The 20,805-nt window shown below is 40.3% G+C and overlaps 1 protein-coding gene across 4 annotated transcripts in view; it reads right to left on the bottom strand.

Moving 5' to 3' along the window:
* RIN2 (Ras and Rab interactor 2) overlaps nt 1-20,805 on the bottom strand; it is an 831,738-nt gene that overhangs the window by 232,335 nt on the left and 578,598 nt on the right. The gene's annotated exons all lie outside the window — the stretch shown is intronic.

Here is a 20,805-nt window from a genome sequence, read left to right as displayed (position 1 = left end):
CCATTATGTCTACCTCAGAAGAATGATAAGCTATCTCACCAGCACTGGCATTAGAACCTCCTAGTAGGTAACAGAGCGAATCTGCAGCTGGTCCCTTAATGAATCACTTTGGCACATGGTAGCACTAATTACTTTTACGAAACTGATAGTATCACATTTCACCTTGTTGACCTTACATTGTTGGACTTTCACCACATTAACTTCACCACTTACCTTTATCTAGAGACCACTACCAAGACTGTTGGAATCACATGACTTTGTGCCTACATAATTTTCTGTATAGTGATGTAATTATCACAGTTGCCAAATGGTATGTTATCTAAATTGTAATTGAAAGAGTTCAACAAACAATTGTTTCCGGCCCCAAAGGATCAAAAGGTGCTAGAAAAAAGTGTTATATATGGATCTCACTGGGACAACCCCATTGCAAACAATAACCGGCCACATTTTAGACGCAACATTTTGTATTCAGTTGTTAAACTAGTACTAATGAGTTGAACTTTTGACCAGGCAGTGTTCATGCATCTCAAAATGGCAAAAAGTGAAGTAATATTCCCATAAAAAGTACCACCTTACACTATATAATTTGCCTTTTCCTGCCACATAATTTAGTGGACTGCTGTATAATTCCATTGACCCGTTTGTTACCTCAGCCTTACCCTTACCCTGACTAAAATTAATCATTAAGATAAAGGACAGATTTAGGTTTAAAGTAAGGGTGAAGGTAAGAGTTAGCAGTGGGTCAGGGTAAGGGTAAGAGTAAAATGGAGGTATTATAATAGGTCTAGGTTTAGAGTTAGGGAAGGATTAAATACAACACCAAAGGACTGATTTAACTTAGGCTTTTTGTAGAGGTAAAATAAATCTTAGGTTTAGTATTAAGGTCTGGGTAACGGATAGGTTTAGAGGTAGAGTTAGGGTAATGATACGGTTTAGAGTTATCACAGGGGTAACGGTAAAGGAGAGGATTAAAGTTGGTGTTATGGCAAGGAAAAGAAAATGTATGGAATGGCTTTAGGGTTAGTTTAGGTTTTCAGGAAACCCTTCAGTCAAGAGTATGAGTGAAGGCTAAGGATGTTGAGGAAAGGTATTCTTGCTGTAATTTATATGCTGCCAATCTAAACACAGATGAGGCAAAATTGAGGAAATAGTGGCCAGAGAGCCAACTGCACAACCACACCCACTGCTGCACTACTCACAACAACAAGCAATGTGGCTGCAGTAGAAGTTCCCACACTCGTGCTCATTTTTTGTATTTAACAGAATAGACATATGCGCTGTATAGTGAGCAACGGTACATTGAAGATCAAGATTCTCTCCATCCCATATAAGTTGTTCAGTTCTCATTCGGTTCTATTTTGTGCATTTTTTGCTTATCTTTCATTATTATTTTTAAGGAACATCATAAACAGGTGTATTTCCTCCCCATCTTTCACAACAAACGGTGTAGCCACAAGGCTTGATGATCGTGCTCCTCTGTTCCTTAAAATGTTCTAGGCATGTATATTTATTTATTCTTCTTGGTGAAACAACACACCCCTTGATTCATCATTAAATAAAAGTTTGTCTTTACTAGGCACAGACATGTGCCTACGATTTTTGTAACCGTGAGCGTTTTGTTTGGTATTCGTTGGTAGTGACTTAGGCATTACCTTGTAAGGTGCAAAGTGAAGACATTTCCTCCTCATTTGAGATTGAGCACGACTGAATGGACAAAACTATCCAAAATCCTCTGTACAGCTTTTTCAAAGACAGCCGCTTCAGGGCTTGGCATATCTAGTTTGGGAGTAAATTCGGATGGCAGTTTTAACTTGGAACAATTGTGTTCTTGTGTTCCTTCAAAAGTTCTATGTATAGAGATTTTTTTTTCTGCTTGGTGAAACAACACATCCGTTGATTCAAAATGAAAGTAGTACCTTTACGAAGCATAGACTTGCCACTTCGATTTCTATAACCGTAATCGTTTTTTGTTTACTATTCTCGACAATTTTTAGATGTACATACCAACACCTACGAAATTCATAGATTTCTATCTGCATGTATGCCCAAATCCTTCAACCTAGCTACTGTGAATGAGCTGTAACTTTTTCTAAACATGGAAACTATTTTACCAAATGGAGAAATGCCTTCCTATATGACCCCAGAGCAGTTTTGGGTAGTTTAGGCATCTAATTTAAAGAGGTAGGGGCATAGTATCAAGAAACGGCGATAATGGGCTTGATAATATGCCCTTGAGAATTCCCATAGAAGCCCATGTTCTGGTGTCAACATGGGCTTCTATTGGAATTCTCTGCGGCATAATATCAAGGTCATTATCGCTGCTTTAGCGGCAGTTTTCTGCCGCTAAAACGGCGATAAGTTTAACGCCGTGCTTGATAATATGCCCTCAACTCCAGTGATTTTGGGCGCAAGAACTTAGAGCACATATTTGTGTACAAAAGTGTCATGGTTTGTCAATGTATGCAAAATTGTGATTTCCGATGTTTATCACCTTCTATGTGACAAAAACTTGGCCTCTCTAGGTGAGCAAATTTTCTACCCTTTAATCGAATGTAAGACTGCAGAAAATCTGCCAATCCTACAGTTTTTGTAGTTTTAAGTTTTATCGTTTGGCATCAATGAAGATTCTGACTGTGAATTAGGATCTGACCTCTGTGCATACAGGTGGCATATTTTGCATGCATAATTTTAACGTGGATTGGAAAAAGTGCAGCAAATTTGGCCCACAATTAGTAATAATTTCTCTACGATATTCCTGTATTCAGCTTTACCAAGTGTGACATTTAAAAAGTGGCCGAAAGCACATTCTGTCTCCGACCCTAAGATTGCATCAAGTCCAAAGAGTGAAAGACAAATCCAAACTACCCCAAAATGGCTTATTGTTCTTCTTTGATCATTTTATATGACAATTGTAACACAATTGTTTTACTCTATCTCAGAACCTTTATGGGTGCATTTCTAACCAGAATAGTGATGTCAGACTAATTTATTTGTACAATTTCTGATTCGCACCAATAATACTTGTTAATAATATTGAGCAGTCACATCTCATGAGACTAAGTGTGACAACATGTCTTAGTGGTACGTTAGGCCAGTGCTTGGTGCAAAAAAGTTTTACTCCATATAACGAATGAAAGCCTTATGAGGGTTTTACTTGTAAAACAAGAATGGTTGTGCATATTTGTTGTGTGACATTTTGTTGTGGTGGTTATGTGCGCGGTTCTTTTTTTGTACTGCTGTGTTTTTGTGCTGCAATGTTACAATGTGATGTTTTGTTGTACGGAGGTTGCTACATTGAGTTCTGTTTTGACTGTTTTTTTGTGTTGTGCCCTATTACGTTTTAATTGTTCTGTTACGTTGCTATGTCTATGTCGGGCAGGACACAAAGAATAAGACTCCCGTCATTCCTCTCCGATCCACAGAGATCAGATGTGGAGTACCCCAAGGATCCTACCTCAGCTCCATGCTCTTCAAACATCGACATGGCCCCCCTCGCAACCATCTTCAGAAAACACGGACTCAGCATAGTATCATACGCCGACGAGATCCAGCTCTTCCTCTCCCTCACCAAGGAACCTGACATCACCAGACACAGTTTGCAAGAAGGAATGAAGGATGTCACATCCTGGATGAGCAGCAGGTACCTGAAGCTAAACTCGCATAAAACGGAAGTCCTCATCCTGGGATCCACCCCCTCTGAATGGGATGACACCTGGTGGCCCCCATCCCTTGGAAACCCACCCACCCTCACGGACCACGTCTGCAACCTCAGCATCATACTCGACTCCTCACTCATCATGAACTGCCAGAGCAACGATGTGTCCTCCAAATGCTTCTACACCCTCCGCATACTTCCCAAGACCTACAAATGAATCCTTCCCCGACTCCAGGAAGACCGTCACCCATGCACCTATCACCAGCAGGCTATACTACAGAAACACGCTCTACGCTGGAATCAACAAAACAGTCCTTTGCAAACTGCAGACCATTCAGAAGCCTCAGCCAGACTCGTCCTCAGCATACCATAAAATTATCACATCACCCAGCACCTCCTCGAAAAGAGAGTAACCTTCAAACTGCCCACACACGCCTACAAAGCCCTCCATAACACCGGACCCCAATATGTCAACAAAAGAATCTTCTTCCACGCCCCCAAGAGAAGCCTCCACTCCACAGACCTAACCCTTTCTAGGGTCCCCCGCATTCACAGGCCAGATCGGGGTGCAGATCCTTCTACATTGCAGCCAAGACCAGGAACAAACTTTCCCTCAGCATCAGATGAATCCCTAAACTGCAAACTTTCAGTAAGGACCTTAAGACCTGGCTCTTCGGTTAACTGCCCAACCCCCCCCCCCCCCCCCCCAGCGCCTTGACCCCCAGCACCTTGAGACGCTCACAGGTGAGTAGTACGCTCTAGAAATCCCTAATTGAGTGTTATGCTTTGTTGTCTACTTTACAGATTTCCAGCCCAAGGCAGCATATGCCTTGAACATTTCTGTGATAAGCAACCATTTACCACTGAATAAGATGGTAAAACAATGCTGCTCCTTCTATTCAACTATTTAGGAGAGCAGTCAGCCCAAAACAGGTGACAGATACCTGAACTTGCAAGGCCCATTTGTAATATGGACCAAGGTCTCTCGCTTAATGCAAAGCAATATGTTGAGTTGATGGAGTTGCTTCTTTTTAACCACTCAGCATTTTCTATACCCAGCTGCCTTCTGCATTCCTTAGAAAACCCCTGAATGCCAAAGCATGCAGGAGCAGCAGCCTTTCAAGTGACTTCTAAAGACACTTACAACCCGCACCCTCAGTGAACACACACAACAGAAAGGAGCTGGCTGATGAAGTCATGCCTACACTGTAATCTCGCATGGATGATTTTGCAACCCAACTGCGTACCAAAATGGAGGAGACAAAGTCATAAAAAAAGGTGTGGAAACTTTAAGAGACAACGCTATATGACAGCCACTGGAACTGCGGAGAAAAGGGTTAAGGCAATCTAGGTCATTGAAAAAAGAAAGCACGCGTTCAGAGACACATGTTAAAGTAAATCTAAAATGCAAGGAAAACTCAGACAGATAAAAAAGACACCACCACTGATGTCAGCAGAAAACACTGTAAAACTATGTAATCAAAGAACAAATACAGACCTAGGTTACACAAGGACACATAGTAAAGGTGAGGGTTAAGAGGAGAGCAAAACACAGGGTCAACAAGTTTAGTTAAATAGGAAAACACGATTAACAATGCCTTGAAGAATTCACGATCACAGCGCATAAGCACGTACTCCATTCCCATTATTAGAGGAGATGTGGTTCAGAAAATAAGCGGTCAAAGGCAGTTTTAGTCAATAGTATAGAAAGCAGGATAAGAAACACTGAGAACAGCAGAACAAACACACACACAGGGAAGAGGTTGCAGATGGTGTAGTGTTTAAGTGGAATTATATAACTAACTCTTATTATTCAGTGACTTGTTATTATTTTATGAGATGATATGTATGAAGTCAGCATAATTTAAGAGAATACAAGAAGCTGCCAGCGTGTAACAAATTGACACAATCTTCAGTCCTATGGGGTTGACTGTCTCCCGGCCATATTCTAAGTAAACTTATTTTCTTTTGCCAATGACGTCTGTCTTTGATTTTTCCTAGTTATCATTTGACTGGCCAAATGATAGTCATGTCCAGTCTCTACTGACTGTGCCCTAAGGGATAAAGACCTGCCCTGATTGAACAGAAGTGCACATAAATCAAGGTAAGCAGACACCATGTTTGACTAAAATCTGTCTATTCACACGGGTGGGTCTTTCTGAGGGTATGGCATCACATAGACGTACCTCTTTGATTATGTTACACATGTTTTTTTCAATAGAGAAATACAAGACAGGAAAGTGATGTTTTAAATTTTGTGGTTTTAAATATTTTGTGGATTCCTCATATTCTACAAAAATATGAGAATAACCTGGGGTAGATCCAATGATTTAAATGTTTTATATTTTGTGTATTTCTCATATTCTCAAAAAATATGAGATGAGGCATTATGCAGATTAGACCGGAAGATTAAGATGTAGTGAATATTGTGGATTACCCAGTGCTGGACACTGGAAGACCCAGGCTGAAGTATCACCCAGTTTTATATCGGAGGTATAACCTTCACAGACTTGAACGAGATGGGACAATGATATAGAATTAGTATTAAAAATGGGACCCTTCTTGAATACATGAGGAAGATGTATCCAATAGAGATAAAGGGATTAGAAAAACATTTCAAGGAATGGAACGAGAATACACTGATGCCTGTCCTTGGCCCAAGGAGGGATAATAGCGAAACTCAGTAGATCAAAACTGCAGTATAAAAGTATGTCTTTTTAGGTCTCACCTAGGCAGTGCACAAGTGGTGCGCTAAGAGATGACCTTTAGAAATTGGTCTGCTCTTTTCCACACTCGTGCATGCCACGGCAGCCACCTTGTGGGAGCAAGCAGCGTCGCACAGAGGCCATCTGTTTATAATTAGCATGGCCGCGCTTGTTTACATTTGCCTTGCCTGTCTCGCTCGCGGTCGTTTTCACTTTCGTGCCATGCTTCTTTCACCCTCTGACCACCCTCTGACAGACGTGTGCAGTATGTGCTTAACGGCTTCGCATCACGAGGGCTTTCATGCACAACTCGTTGTTTTAATATCAGTTTGATTAGCACGTTTATAACCAAACCCGTATTGTTTTTAAAAAAAAATGTCACAAGGTGATCACTTTTCCATATTCCCGCGAAGGTCTCTTGGGTGAAATGGCACTGCAGCAGTAGCGCACTCTTTTATTGCCTCTCTTGATTTGGTGACACTTTGTAAATATTTTAGGGCTGAGGTTTGAGTAGCTCGCATCTTCATCTCGCTGGCATAATTATGTTGATGCTTTATTTTTACCTTCTGATTGCGTCTGAAATGATCTAATGTTTGGTATTTAATGATTTCGTAGTAAAAGCTCCAACTTGAGTGATGCTCTCGCCTTGGCACATGCATGTTCCCGAGCTTCACGTGCCCGGGGTTGTTTTGCCCCATGCAGCTCAGCCGCCGGCTCTGAGGGTCAATCACATCTCGGCGGGCAGTCTATTATTGTTTATTTGCTAGTTCTGCCTCCTGGGCTTGATGTGAGAGGGAGCGTGCCTTTTTCTACAGCCTCTCCGAACTGTCGCGTCAGCCCCGCGTGGCGTTGCAGTGATGAAACCTGTTGGAAGTAGAAGCGGCGCAGTTGGTGCCTTGTCTTTGTAACCAGCGATGATTCAAGTCTTGCAGATTGCGAAAGAGCTGGTGTCACCGTCGAGGCACCGAGCAGCTGTGAGGAATAAAGTTAGATACAGCGCTAGCCTTCAGCTGGGCAAGAAGTGCACGTATATGTGTGTGTGACAAAAATCTGGACATCAATTGGACTTTATTTCAGCTCTGCTGTTTAATGGGCTTCATTCCCTCTCTCATCTGATGCATTTCTTTAAACCAGGCTTTTAGGTGCTGTTCATGAATATTCTGTTCACGCCTTCACCTGAAAGTTGAAACCATCCAGGTTTAAGCATTGTAGCTTCATAATAATGCCGTAGCCCTCGGAATTTCAACATGTGTTTGGGGAAAGATTCAAAGATGTACAGCTGGTGTTTTGTATGTATTGCTTTGGAGCATTTCTTTAAGTATGCGTGTGTGTATTACACATATTATCACACTACCTATATAGGTGTATATGATATGTCGTTGTTGCAATATTGAACTCAGGGTGCCAAGTATATAGATTAATAGTTCTCTAGAAATGATATACACACACAACACATGCATACATCTATATTTATGGATACAGTACTTATACAGATGCACAAAGTGTAATGTACTATTTAATACATTTATGGAATATGGGGAGGAGTCATGACTCAAGAGGGGACGCCTAGAGATGGTTGTGATGCCCTTGCCATCCTCAACAATGGTACTAAGTAGGATTTTAAATTGTTCATCTGCTTATATGGTTTAGGCCATGACATTTATTCAAATGGAAAAAGGATGTAATAGGTTAAATATGTGCACGGCGGCAAACTCATACTGAAGAGCAGTAACTGGTAGCAGTGTTGTTTCTCTGTGTAAAAGTCATTGTAACATGCAATCTGTAAGGCATTAGCCTATGCTTTTCTCATGCAAACTTCACTGGTCTGTAGTAAACTGTATTTATACCTTTGTACTGTCGGAATAAATGTGAATATATTTATTAATACAGTTACTCTAATAACATGTTATTGGGCTACATTTGTTTTCACTGGCGTGATCAAAAAACATGAAACATGTGTTTACATTACTTTTTATACACTATTCATATTGTGAATGCTCAACATGATTGATACAAGCTACTCAAACGTTTTGTTTCTTTCTATCTTTCTTGGCTTGTAATGCATACTTAGTTTATATCTTTAATCCTAATTTTGATACATACATAGATGCAATACTGCTGTAGGAATACATTGTTTTATTTTTGAAATTTTTTTGTTTTCTGACATTTGTCATTGCTCATTAGTATTCCATTTGGTTCAAGTTCCTTTGCAGGCATCGTGTTTTTAGTATTGTTTTGGGAGACAGTCAAACCAAGTTCATCCATGTTTTATTCATGGGTTTGGTCCAGCGTGCTTAATCCAATGCAGAAACTATTGATTTATCTGAATTTCTTTTCATCTCCATGAAATATGTATTGCGTCGATATTGCTTTACAGGGTGTGGTAAACTCTGTTCATAAGTAACACTGCGGATATTGACTTCTGTGGCAGTGATTTGTCGAATTAACCCAGAGTGGCATTTTTATTGTATTTTTCTTTGACTGACCTGACATAGTAGTAGATGTGATTGAGAGTAGGAAAATCTGCTTTGTATAGGCTTAAGCCTTTACAAATAGGTATATTAGTAGTTAATTTCTCTTTTAATTGAACCCAGAATACACATTTTTATTTTAAGCCCTTCTTGAAAATTGAAATGTCAAACTTCGCTAAGCGTCTATGTTGAATGTATCAACATGCAAACTTGTTTAATGTGTAATATTTTAAAAGCAGTTGCAAAAATATTCACATATGAAATTAGGTTGAATCTCATCCTTAACTAGTATTACTACTTATAATATTGCTTGCAGTCAAGTTATTTCTAGCTTGGGATTGAGATCTAATCTTACTGGCAAATTCTTCCCCTCGACTGCTCATTATTAGGACAGAGAAGGGAAAATGGCCATCTCTCAGTCTACACCTTGGAAAAGAGAACAGTCTGTCCTGGTGCATGGCTAAACACTTATAAGGTCCCAAAGGCAAGCCCTATTGGCTATGCCAATGCTTGTTTGAGATTGTAACCACATTTCAACATGAATATATCTAAATGTTGTACAGAGTCTAGGACGCTAGACCAGTCTCAGCCAAACACCACCTATACACTCACTAGTATGGTCTGTTATGAGGGAAAAAGGGTTTGTGATACAGGGCTGTACTTGTTGGACTAAGTCAGCCTCACAGCCAAAAATCTAACACGAGACATCCCCATTGGTGGGACATTAGAGAGAAAAGAAACTGAATAATTTAGAAAAATGAATGAGAGCAAGTGAGTAGAAAGGGAAGGAGAATAGGTTGTTCATATGGGATGCATTGCATTCATTCAAAAAAATGCGCCAGAAGTAGGAGATGGGTGGATCCCCAGGGAAATAAGAAATTAACAGAAACATATGATCATTTAAAAGAAATTGAGGAATACATAGAGTTAAAACAAGGGTACTAAGACAATATGGGGTTTGGAGATTGAGGAGACAGAGGGAGAAGTGGACAACACAAGTCTCAGTCAGTTCCTTCCCCTGAAGAGCACAAACTACAATGCTGTTTCCGACCCATGCAAAGTTGTTATAATTATGTGGGGTGCTAACCACTGGAAGTGAAATAGTTCAAAAACATTCAGACAACGAAAGAAAGGTTTACAGAGAGGCCCAAATAGAGCGAATGAACAGAGACAGAATATTCACCAGTTAGCCATACAACAGTCACAGAATTATTTTTAACACTAGAATACCTGAGACACAGATGATGTTAGTTGATTATGATTGTCAAATGTTTGACAAGCCAGTATATGTCTAATACAGTTATCAATAGTGTTGCCTGAGAGCACTAGCACAACAGCTCATGATCTCAGTAGACGACACAGGTCCATATGGACAAGGAAAGGTTGTAGGGATATCTGTTAAATTAAACCTTGATACAGGAATTGCTAATTCTTCTCTTAGCAAGAACCAATTGCACATGTTTCATTCTCAGGAAATAGCAAACAATGTGTGGGGTTCACTAAAGTTTTGGGGCCATATGTAGGTAGGGACACATTTACCACTTCATAAATACCGAATTTTACCGATTCGGTATTTATGAAGTGGTAAATGATATGTAGGTAATTGGTCGGTAAATATTACCAATTCGGAATAATTCGGTAATTACCGAATCGGTATTTACCGATTCGGTAATGAGGCATACCTTCCCATTGATGGGAAGGTATGCCTCATTACCGAATCGGTAAATACCGATTCGGTAATGGGGGGAACACATGCAAGGGTGGCAGGGTGTCACATTGACACCCTGTTGCACCCCTGAAACGGCCATGTGTGTACATGTGGCACACATACATGCCCGAAGGGCATGTATGTCTGCCACATTGCACACTTGTAGGCGCTATGAAATGCATTTCACCATCCATACTTTATTTACCACCAACTATTAGTTGGTGGTAAATACCGACTCCAAACATCACCCACACACTCCCCCTACATCTCATTTCTGTATTCGGAATTTACCGAATCGGTAAAATTACCGATTCGGTAATTTTACCGATTCGGGAAAATTCCGAATACAGAAATTGTCCCCCTACATACCAAAAGCCAAAATACCGGTCGGTAACGGTATAATTACCGAAAATCGGCCGTTACCGACCGGTATTTGGCTTCCTACATGAGGCCCTTGGTGTTCAGCTCCATTTTTGCACCTCTTAAGCATACTATAGGCCCAATAACAAGTATACACTAATTTCTAATGATAGACAAGCATGCATATCAATTGTTGGGACTAGCCTGACAGAGTGTATTGGAGGGAAATGGCAGGTCTGAATTGTTTGAGTATATGAGTATTGCCAGATCAGGATTACACACTATACCACCACATATACTATCTATGATAGACGACAGAGTATGGGCCAAACACTAAAACAACATAGGCAAAATGCATATTGACCTCGTAAGGATTAATGTCAAGTAGAATTTTGCCCTGCCATGAACACCACAGTACAAATTGTGCCAGAAGAGTTGTAAAGAAAGAGAAAATTACATAGAAGCATCTGAATATTTGGCTCCAGGAGCTGAAAGATCCATTAATGGAGTAAATATTGATGCATTACCCAGAGTAACCTCCCTATTCAAATTTAAGGGCACCTGAAAAAACTTGAGCTTAACTTAGTTAAATTGGGAAGGATACTATCAGGACTGCAGAATTGATAGTGCTAAAATAAAACACTTTTGTTTACACTGTACAAAATAATTTGTGGATGTGTCTTATTTAAGGTGGAAGGGACCAGAGCAAATTCTGTTCACCACACAGACAACCATTAAATGCACTATCCATCATTCCGGATATACAGAGCCCATCTGAAGAGAATATCATCATCCATAGCAGCATCATTATTAGGCACCAACATAATGGAGACATTGACACAGGTATCAGAGCCCCTCTAAACTAACTAAGGCTCGTCCCTAAACTGGTATCCTGGAGAAAGGTACCCACCGATGATCAGCAGGTCCTCCCTGTGATGACTAGCCAACAAGTCTACATTTGCAACTATGTTTGCAAGTGGATGATCAAAAATTGGAAGGGCCTTCACAGTGACATTAAACATGCCCACAACTACCAAAGTGGCTGAAAGGAAACAATGGATCCAGCTCACAGTTGTCCGCCCGGATGCATTAATAAAAGCTCCACAACAGACACAAAAATAAAAAGGGGGGAAGAGAGGATCACCGGTAAACTCCCCTGCTCCCACTGCGCACGGACAATATGTTTGACTCTACCAATGGACAGTAATGTATTTTTATTTTGTTTTTCATTTTTTATCTGGTGGTTTTGATGATAACTGTTTTAAATATTTAATGTTTTTGCAGTGATATTCTTAGTTCTCGCTAATGGAGGGAGGGACTCAAAGATAGGGCCCCCAAAAGTGTAACTATCAGCAAGTTTCACGGCATGTTGCTAGATAATATATGGTATGAGCACCTATTTGAGATTGGACGAAACTCCTCAGACCAGTAATGGGTAGTGTGTTCCCTCACTCCTTATGCCACTGCATCAGATAGGTTGCAGTCATGAAGATAAGTTATTATTATTATTAATAACATTTGTAAAAGGCAGAATTCACCTACTAGGTATCCTGATGCTATGTAAACCTTGCCGGGTCAGCAACAAAGATACTTTCCTCCCTATTTATGATACATCTTTCATGTTCCTTCCTGATAAGGATTTTTCTATTTAGAGCAAAACCAAGGTTTTAGATCTCTCCTAAAGTGCATACGACTTTTACTGGCTCTATGAGGGGCTGGAAGCTTATTCCACAGCTGAGCTGCCCTCACCTCAAAAGCCTGCCTCCAAACTTCACTTTCCGAAACTTCGGGGCACATAGTAGATAGGCAGAGGAGGGATACTAGTTCCTCATTAGCCTGTAGTGCATTGAGAAGTACTACAAAACATTGCTCTTTGCCTACTACATCTTTTCCTGTGTAGGATGAGGGACTGTAAAAATATAGACCATATCATTTAGGGTGAACACCACTAGATATGATAAGGAGGCTGAAGTACTATACATTTCCAAAGAAGAACAAAGAGGTTTTAAATGAGTTTGCCCACATGAAACTAGATGCACTGTAATGAGCTATATTAAGTGAGCAAGTCTGTATGCACTGGAAGACTGATGGGTGGGGAGACAGAATGTTAGCATGAGGCATTTTCAGTGTCCCCTAGCTCTTTTCCCACTGTAGCGACTACACCGCCAACCTAATGCCTCTGGATTGTGCGGAAAGGCCAGAATTCAAAATCACAGGGTCCGTTTAGGCCCATGATCAGCGGCACCCAAAATCACATTTTTCTAAAGAACCATCTCCCTATGGAATGTCACCCACACCAATAAAGTCTCTATAGTGAAGTGTGAGAGTGTATGGGACAACAGCATTGCACAAAACACTTGGCTGAATGGGACAGCAGGCCCTGATCAATGATGAAATTGTTATCCGTTTCCTTATGTTTCAGAGGGAATGGCACCATCAATGTAGGGAAAAAACACCAACTGCAATACCACAATAGATAAAGCTTACATGCACAGGGGTCACCTCCAGTCTCATGTATTTGTTTTGGCAAATACGGAGAGCTACTACACATCCAACTACCTGCAAACTGGGGAGGCCTCTGATCTCTGGCTCCCTGGCAAACGCACACTCCAGTCATTCCAGGGGTGAACATCACCTAACTGCACAAGCACCCCATGAGAAGTCTGTTCACTCTTCTTCATCAACACCTCTGGAAAAGGTCCGCAGAGTTCTATGGGATCACCTTTAAGTAGTCTGTACCCAAGACTTCAGACTGTTCAACGTTGCTCAACTGTTCTTAAGAAACTTGCTGTCATTTGTCCAGGCAAAGGCAACAGCTCGATGGCTCAAATAAAATAGGAACTGGTTTGACTAGTTACCTACCTGGATGTCAGGGCTGTTTAAGGCCTTGTTGACCCTCATTGTGGTCTTGCTTTTGATGTATTGTGTCTTTCACATAGTAATAGCATGCTGATAAAAAGTTAGTGCTAAAGTGGGAGAGATGTTCATAGCGAAATCACCAGAACAGGAAACAGATGCCATGAGAAACACATATCAGTTGACATCTAGAAAGAACCAGAAGTTAGAACAAGTAGTTGAAATACCAACTAGAGGGGGGAACGTTAAAGAAAATATAAAATGTGTGGAAACCTCAGACAGACAAAAAAATCCACCACAACTGCTGTTAGCAGAAAGCACGTAAATCTCTATGTAATTAAAGAACGAATACAGAACCAGGTTGCACAAGGACACAGAGTAAAGGTGAGGGTTCAGAAGAGAGCAAAACACAAGATCAATAAGATTAAATAGGAAAAGATGATTAACAAAGCCTTGAAGAATTCACGATCACCGGGCACAAGCCCGTACCCCATTCCCATTATTAGCAGAGATGTCATTCAGAAAATATGTGGTGATATAGTCAATAGTATAGAATGCAAGATAAGAAAACATGAGAACAGCAGAACAAAAAGCATTCTCGGGGAAGAGAGGTTAAAGGACAGTGTTTTATCAAAGTGGTGTTAGGCTTCAGATAAGCAAAATCGAAAGGAGAGGACACAGGTTCAAGGATGAGGTAGTGTGTTGTTTACTTAGAAATATATCAACTCGTATTATTTTGTGACATGTTATTGCTTTTTAAGATGATATGTATGAAGCCAGCATAATTTGTGAGTATATAAGATGCTGCCTTCCTGTAGCAAATTGACACAGTCTTCAGTGCTACGGGGTTGACTGTCTACTGAAAATACTCTAAGTAAACCTACTTTCTATTGCCAATGACCGGTGTCTTTGATTTTTCCTTGTTAACACACATCAAATGTGAAAATATAACAGTCGAAGTATGGAAAGGAAATGATCCTCCTTCATATGAAAACTGTAGCATGGGGATATTAGATTATCACATCTTTGTAATTCAAAATAAAAAATCTGTTATTTTCGCAGGACACCAATTCTACTAGCAAACTATTTATATCATAACTCCTGAATCCCTGGCAACCAGCATCGATGCATGGGCCTCACCATTCCAACTATGACACATTTTATCAGTCAATGCATTTTGGCTGGGCTTTAGGAGAATCACCTGAAATCACACTAAAATATTGAAATATAAGATGTGATAACGCAAGTATGCTGAAATGTAAGATGTGGAAGAGCTAGTAATGGTTAAGGTATTGGGTGTAGAGTTGCTTAGTATGCCAGTCTGCAGAAACAACAAGATGATGTATCAAATGCTCGAATTAATCTCCGCCACTGGCAAATGCTCAAGGCCACATCCCAATCCATAATGTTTTGTCCACTGTGCCACCTCAGTTTGGATCCAGCCATAGGCATATCAGTCTTGACCCTGCTCCTCATAGTAAGAGTCCAGCCCAAACTGCCAGGCCGGGTCCTTCTTGACTGGGACACAAGTAACCTAGGACTGGTTACGCACTAGTTAGGGCGCTTCATCCAGGTACAGGTTAGTTTTAGTGGCACAATGAGCACGTACCCACGTCTGGGCAAACCCAGCGCATTTTCGGCATCAAATGGCAATCAGGGTGAAACCGGTCCTAGTTTACTTGTATTCCAGGTCAGGAACTATCCGGCTTGGCAGTTTGGGGTGGACTATTCCCATGAGGAGCAGCGTCAAGTCTGATTTGCATATGGCTGGGTCCAAACTGAGGAGACATGGTGGGCTCAAAAAGATGGACTGGGGTGCGGCTCGAGCAATTGCCAGTGGCTGAGATTAATTTAATCATTCCATTCATCACCTTGTTGTTGTTGCAGTTGACACCCTAAGAGTGGTGGGTATGCTTAGATGTGGGCCCCATACTTACTATGCCATTGGAATCAAGCTATACCTGGCTGATGTCGCGCTTATCCGGGTGAAACTGACCCTAGGTCGCTTGCATTTCAGTTCAGGGAGGACCTGCCTTAGCAGGTCAGGCCGGACTGTTCCCATGAGAGGCAGGTCCAAGGCTGATTAGCAGATGGCTAGGTCCAAACTGAGGTGGCATGATCGGCAAAAACGATGGATTGGGATTGGGCCTGAGCAATTGCCTGTGGCTGAGATAAATTTAAGAATTCTATCCATCAACTTGTTGTTGTTGTGGTTGACATCCTAAGTGCAATGGGTATGCCCAGACATGGGCCCTGTGCTCACTGTGCCACTGGAATCAAGCTATAACTAGTTGATGAGCCCTTATCAGGGCAAAACCAGTCCTAGGATGCTTGTATTCTGATTCAGCAAGGACCTGGTTTGGCAGTTCAGTCTGGACTGTTCACATGAGGAGCAGGGTCAAGACTGATTTGCATATGGCTGGGTCCAAACTGAGGTGACATGGTGGGTGAAAAACAATGGATTGGGATGCTGCCTGAGCGATTGCCAGTGTCTGATATTAATTTACACATTCCATCCATCACCTTGTTGTCATGTAGTGTGCCAGTCTGTCATGCCAGCTTGGCTAGGATTCTATGACCAGGTTGGGATATTGATGGACACAGTGAATATTTAAAACCATAAGTCCAGCAAAGCTAACTATAATTTCAAAGTCATTTGTGCAGAACAGTCTCTTTGCTGGTGAATAGAGGCCTTTGTGCTAATATCCAATATAATAAGATTGGTTTAATTTCCTATTTTTCATAGTTTTACATGAAGGACTCTGTAAGCGCTTAACTTCAGACCAAAAAAGTTCAATGTATAGCCCAGCGAAACTTTCACTGATCTACAGTAATAGTAAAAGTAATTCTTAATGTACATCAGACTTACAAAAGTTCTCTTCTTAGCATGAAAATGTGCAAATCTATCAAGTATTTCACAGCAAAGAGTTATACTGGCTTTATAATAACACGTTTCAAGGTAAACATACGCCTTCATCAGCAGGATGAATCAGTGTTTTTCTGGGATGTGTGCTGACCATTTTTTGGCTGTTTATGTGTACACATTTTGATAAAGCGAAGTTTCCCACTATCACTCAGTTTAAATTCACCACAGTACGGATAGGAACGGCAAATAAATATTAGTAAAGCAGAATGGAACATGCAATTTATGTACTTTATGTGTGTGCAAATATTTGCAGAAAAAATAACAAATTTGAAGAATGTAAAAATAATGGGGTGTTTGTATAGGCATAGCACAGAAACCCTGGCAAAGTAGTACTCTTATTTTTAGTAAGATGTGCATATGTAAACAGGTGAAATACTGCCACTCGTAGCCAATGGATGAAGTGGGCTAATCCATTGGTCCATGCTTTATGCTGTGATGGGCAGAAGCAAAATGTGAAAAGCACTTTAACAGACCAATGCATAGGAGGCCTGACTGAAACCCTGTGCACGTATGTATTTTATGTATAGTTTATATTACGACTATATGGAAAACATGAGGCTGGTGAAATAGTTAAAAATGTCTCTAGGCCTGACCAAAAAACTGCAGTGATATAGAGCGGTATAAATTGTATCATTTGGAGCAAGATTATAAGGATGCATGATTTCATATGACCTAAAGTTTAATGTAACATTCAGACAGTAACCTGAAACTCTTCTCTTAAATCTAGATACCAAGAAACCTTCCGGGTGATGCTCAAGGGCTGACGCACCTTTCTCAGATTGCTCAAATGGAGTTTGTTGACACAATAAAAAGATGCACAGTTTTAAAGAGTTGCCACTTCTGCTTTGAATACATAAAGATTTAGCAGAGTATAGGGCATGTGCTTCAAAACAGTTATTCATGTAATAAAATATAAGCATCTGAGTCTAGCGGTTAACACACAAATGAATTTGGATACTGTTGTGTTGTTCGTGGAAGAGAGTAGTAAATAACTTAGCTATCCATTCCAGACCTCATCTGGCAGACACTTAAAATGATGTCTGCAACAGCATATACAACCCAGTTTTGTGCTTGTGAGATTATACTGTCATTACATAACTCCTCAACATACTTAGAAGCAGGATACACAACTCTGTATGGCACTCCTGTGCAATTGGCTGCACAGCCCTTCAGTGGATTAAAAGAGGACAGTATAATTCTACGATGACAAAACTAAGATGCTTTTAATACGCATTTGGAATTGGATTTTGAAAGACAATATCAAAAAGTAGGGACAAACTCCTTTTTGAGTCAATCCAAAAAAGAACACTTTGAATAGAGACTAACACTAGATCAGCTCTATATACACCAGAGATCAACCACATATTTATGATCTATGACAGATCAAACACATATTTATGATCTATGACAGATATCAGGAACTTGTTTCGGCCTGCTGCGCGGGCTCAAACCTATTCTGGCATTCTTTGATGCCTCGACCAGACAGACTATCATTCAGGCTCTGATTCTGTCCAGGTTGGACTATGCCTGCTCGCTGTACTTAGGAGCAAACAATTCCGAAGTTCAGAGGCTACAGAGAGTCCAGAATGCGGCCGTAAGATCACTTTTGGGCTTGTGCAGAACTTGCTCAGTGACCAGTGCAATTCGCCATCTCCATTGGTTGCCTGTGGCCAGGCGAATTGAGTTTAAGGCACTGTGTATTGCCTTTAAAATCCTGAAATTGGCATCTCCACAAATTCTGTCTGACCTTCTTCTACCTTATACTCCTACACGATCACTTTGATCTATGGGACAATGCTTGGTGGTGGTGGTTCCCCGGGTGAGAAGAGTGAGAGCTGGTGGGCGCTCGTTTCGTAACAGAGCTGCTATTCTGTGAAACTCTCTGCCGGCTCATATTCGTGGGCTCTCCCACTATTTTCATTTCAGGAAGGCTATTAAGACATTTTTGTTCCCTTTCTTGTAAGCTTTGGTGTTACTTGCATACAGCTCTTTCTGTTGCTTAGCGCCGGGACACCTCTTTGCCGAGGCAGCTGTTGCGCTCTATAAACTCGCTAACATAACATAACATAACCCATAACATATCACTCAATTTTTTCACAATATTCAATTGATTTTCAGACAGAAAAAAATCATGACTTTGCATTTAAAAAACTTGATATCCATTGAACATTTGAATATTTAAATGCCATTAGTTATTTTAACAGTAATTCATTATTTCTTTAAAAAAATCAATTTACTCACAAATTTGTTAAACTCGGTACCCTCATAGCATTCATAAACTTATTCGTACTCTAAATAAAAAACAGTGTTCCCGGACAACATACATAGTGCCAACAAAGGTATTAGCGCACTGTGTTTATTCCAAATGTATCACACATAGTTGGGCTCCAACCAATGAACCACACGCAAGAATGCTCCACGCATGTTTTAGTGGCCCCTGTTCTTTATTCCCATTTTCTTCAGAACTAGCACACATTAAACGTAATTTCACTACCAGGTTCATGGCTTCCGTTATCCACTAAGCATAAAGTCAAATAGTCCATTACCATTAACAAATTTGTAATACAACGTTATTATATCTTACATTATAATCAAAAGAGATTTTTCAGCAAATAAGTTTCAGAATGACACCATACATCCATAAACTACCACCATTCAATGCCCACGGCACACTAAAGAAAACATATGCCAACGTGCATATTCACAACACACCCAGTACACCAAGTGCCACCTAACAAAAATCCTGATCCATGCAGAAAGAAATACATCTAATGCCATTATTATTGACATAAGTAGAAGAAAGATATACCATCCCACAATAAACCAAGATGGACAGGACAGACATATCCAAACCAAATACACAAGTACCTAAACCTTGTATGAAAATACACACGTCAATTTCACTTCAACACTTTAATTAGGCAGGGACTCATACTAAAACCTCAACTGGGTACTACCTCCTATATATAAAAAACTGGGTAAAATCTCTAATATGGCAAATTGACTACATATTACTAATACAAATATACATATAATGCACACATACGGTTGTGAAAGGGCAAAATAACTACATTCACTTACTTTAAATGGCTATTCAAGCACAACATGGTACCTGTCAAACATATCCAGTCATGTTGTTAGTGCATATATACTTTCGAAACCTTCTATTACCCTTGTATATAACTCAGTGTTAGCCTGGGAAGCACTTCACAGTGAACGTGGCATTAACCAAACCTGTAAAGGTGAAACACAGGTTGGAGTATAGTATTGTCTCCATGCACATGCAATATTGGAAATGAGTAGGACATTGCTTATGTTCTCTGAAGTCACAGTAACTTTCAACAATGATCATTAAAAAATACTCAATTCAATGTGGAACTCCAACCTCTAGTAAGACCATGATGTGTGTAAATTTCATTTTATTCTCAAATGGTCCCACACAGGTTCAAAATACAATACCTGCACAAACCTTTGCTGAATTGCACATATACCTCCATAGTATAGGAGTTCCGCTCAAATTTAAAAAAAAGCTAAATACCTCACCATACAATTTCTGTGGGACATAAGCCCACCATATATTTTCTTGTAAACACCTATTTTCAAGGCCACTAATAAAGTAGATGATGAAAATGCTCCTGCATCTCTCTCATATATTTCCTTGCATACTCATACAGCCTTTTATACTAATTTTAAGACTGGAAAACCACTGCACACTGGGAAAGATCTTATGCTTTTTCAGTCAATTCCAGTTTTATCATCCTTCTTGGCTATGTTACTTGCATACCTTCACGATACTAGCCCAAAAGGTCTTCTGTGTTCACGCCCGCCTGCACTAATTAACTTGACCGATACACAGCAGTTTGCTTGTCTAAGTAAATAGGCCTTCAAGTACCCTGATGTTCAGAAAAAACAGACGTCTCAACCTCTGTAACCTCCTTACATATACTTTGGCCGTTTAAACTAATTCTACAATAAACATCCCACACTTGTCTATTCAGATTCATCAAACTAAAAAAAAATGTTTAGTGAGCACCAGTTCCAAACACATTACTCTAAAGTCGTTTGGTCTCTCTCCTGGAGTTCTATGGACAACCTAACTTACTATGTCAATGGCCTCTCTCTGT

Source organism: Triturus cristatus, chromosome 6 (genome assembly GCF_964204655.1).
Source record: "Triturus cristatus chromosome 6, aTriCri1.1, whole genome shotgun sequence".
NCBI classification, from domain to species: domain Eukaryota; kingdom Metazoa; phylum Chordata; class Amphibia; order Caudata; family Salamandridae; genus Triturus; species Triturus cristatus.
The sequence above is the reverse complement of the archived record's forward strand: the minus strand, read 5'-3'. Positions and strand labels throughout refer to the sequence as shown.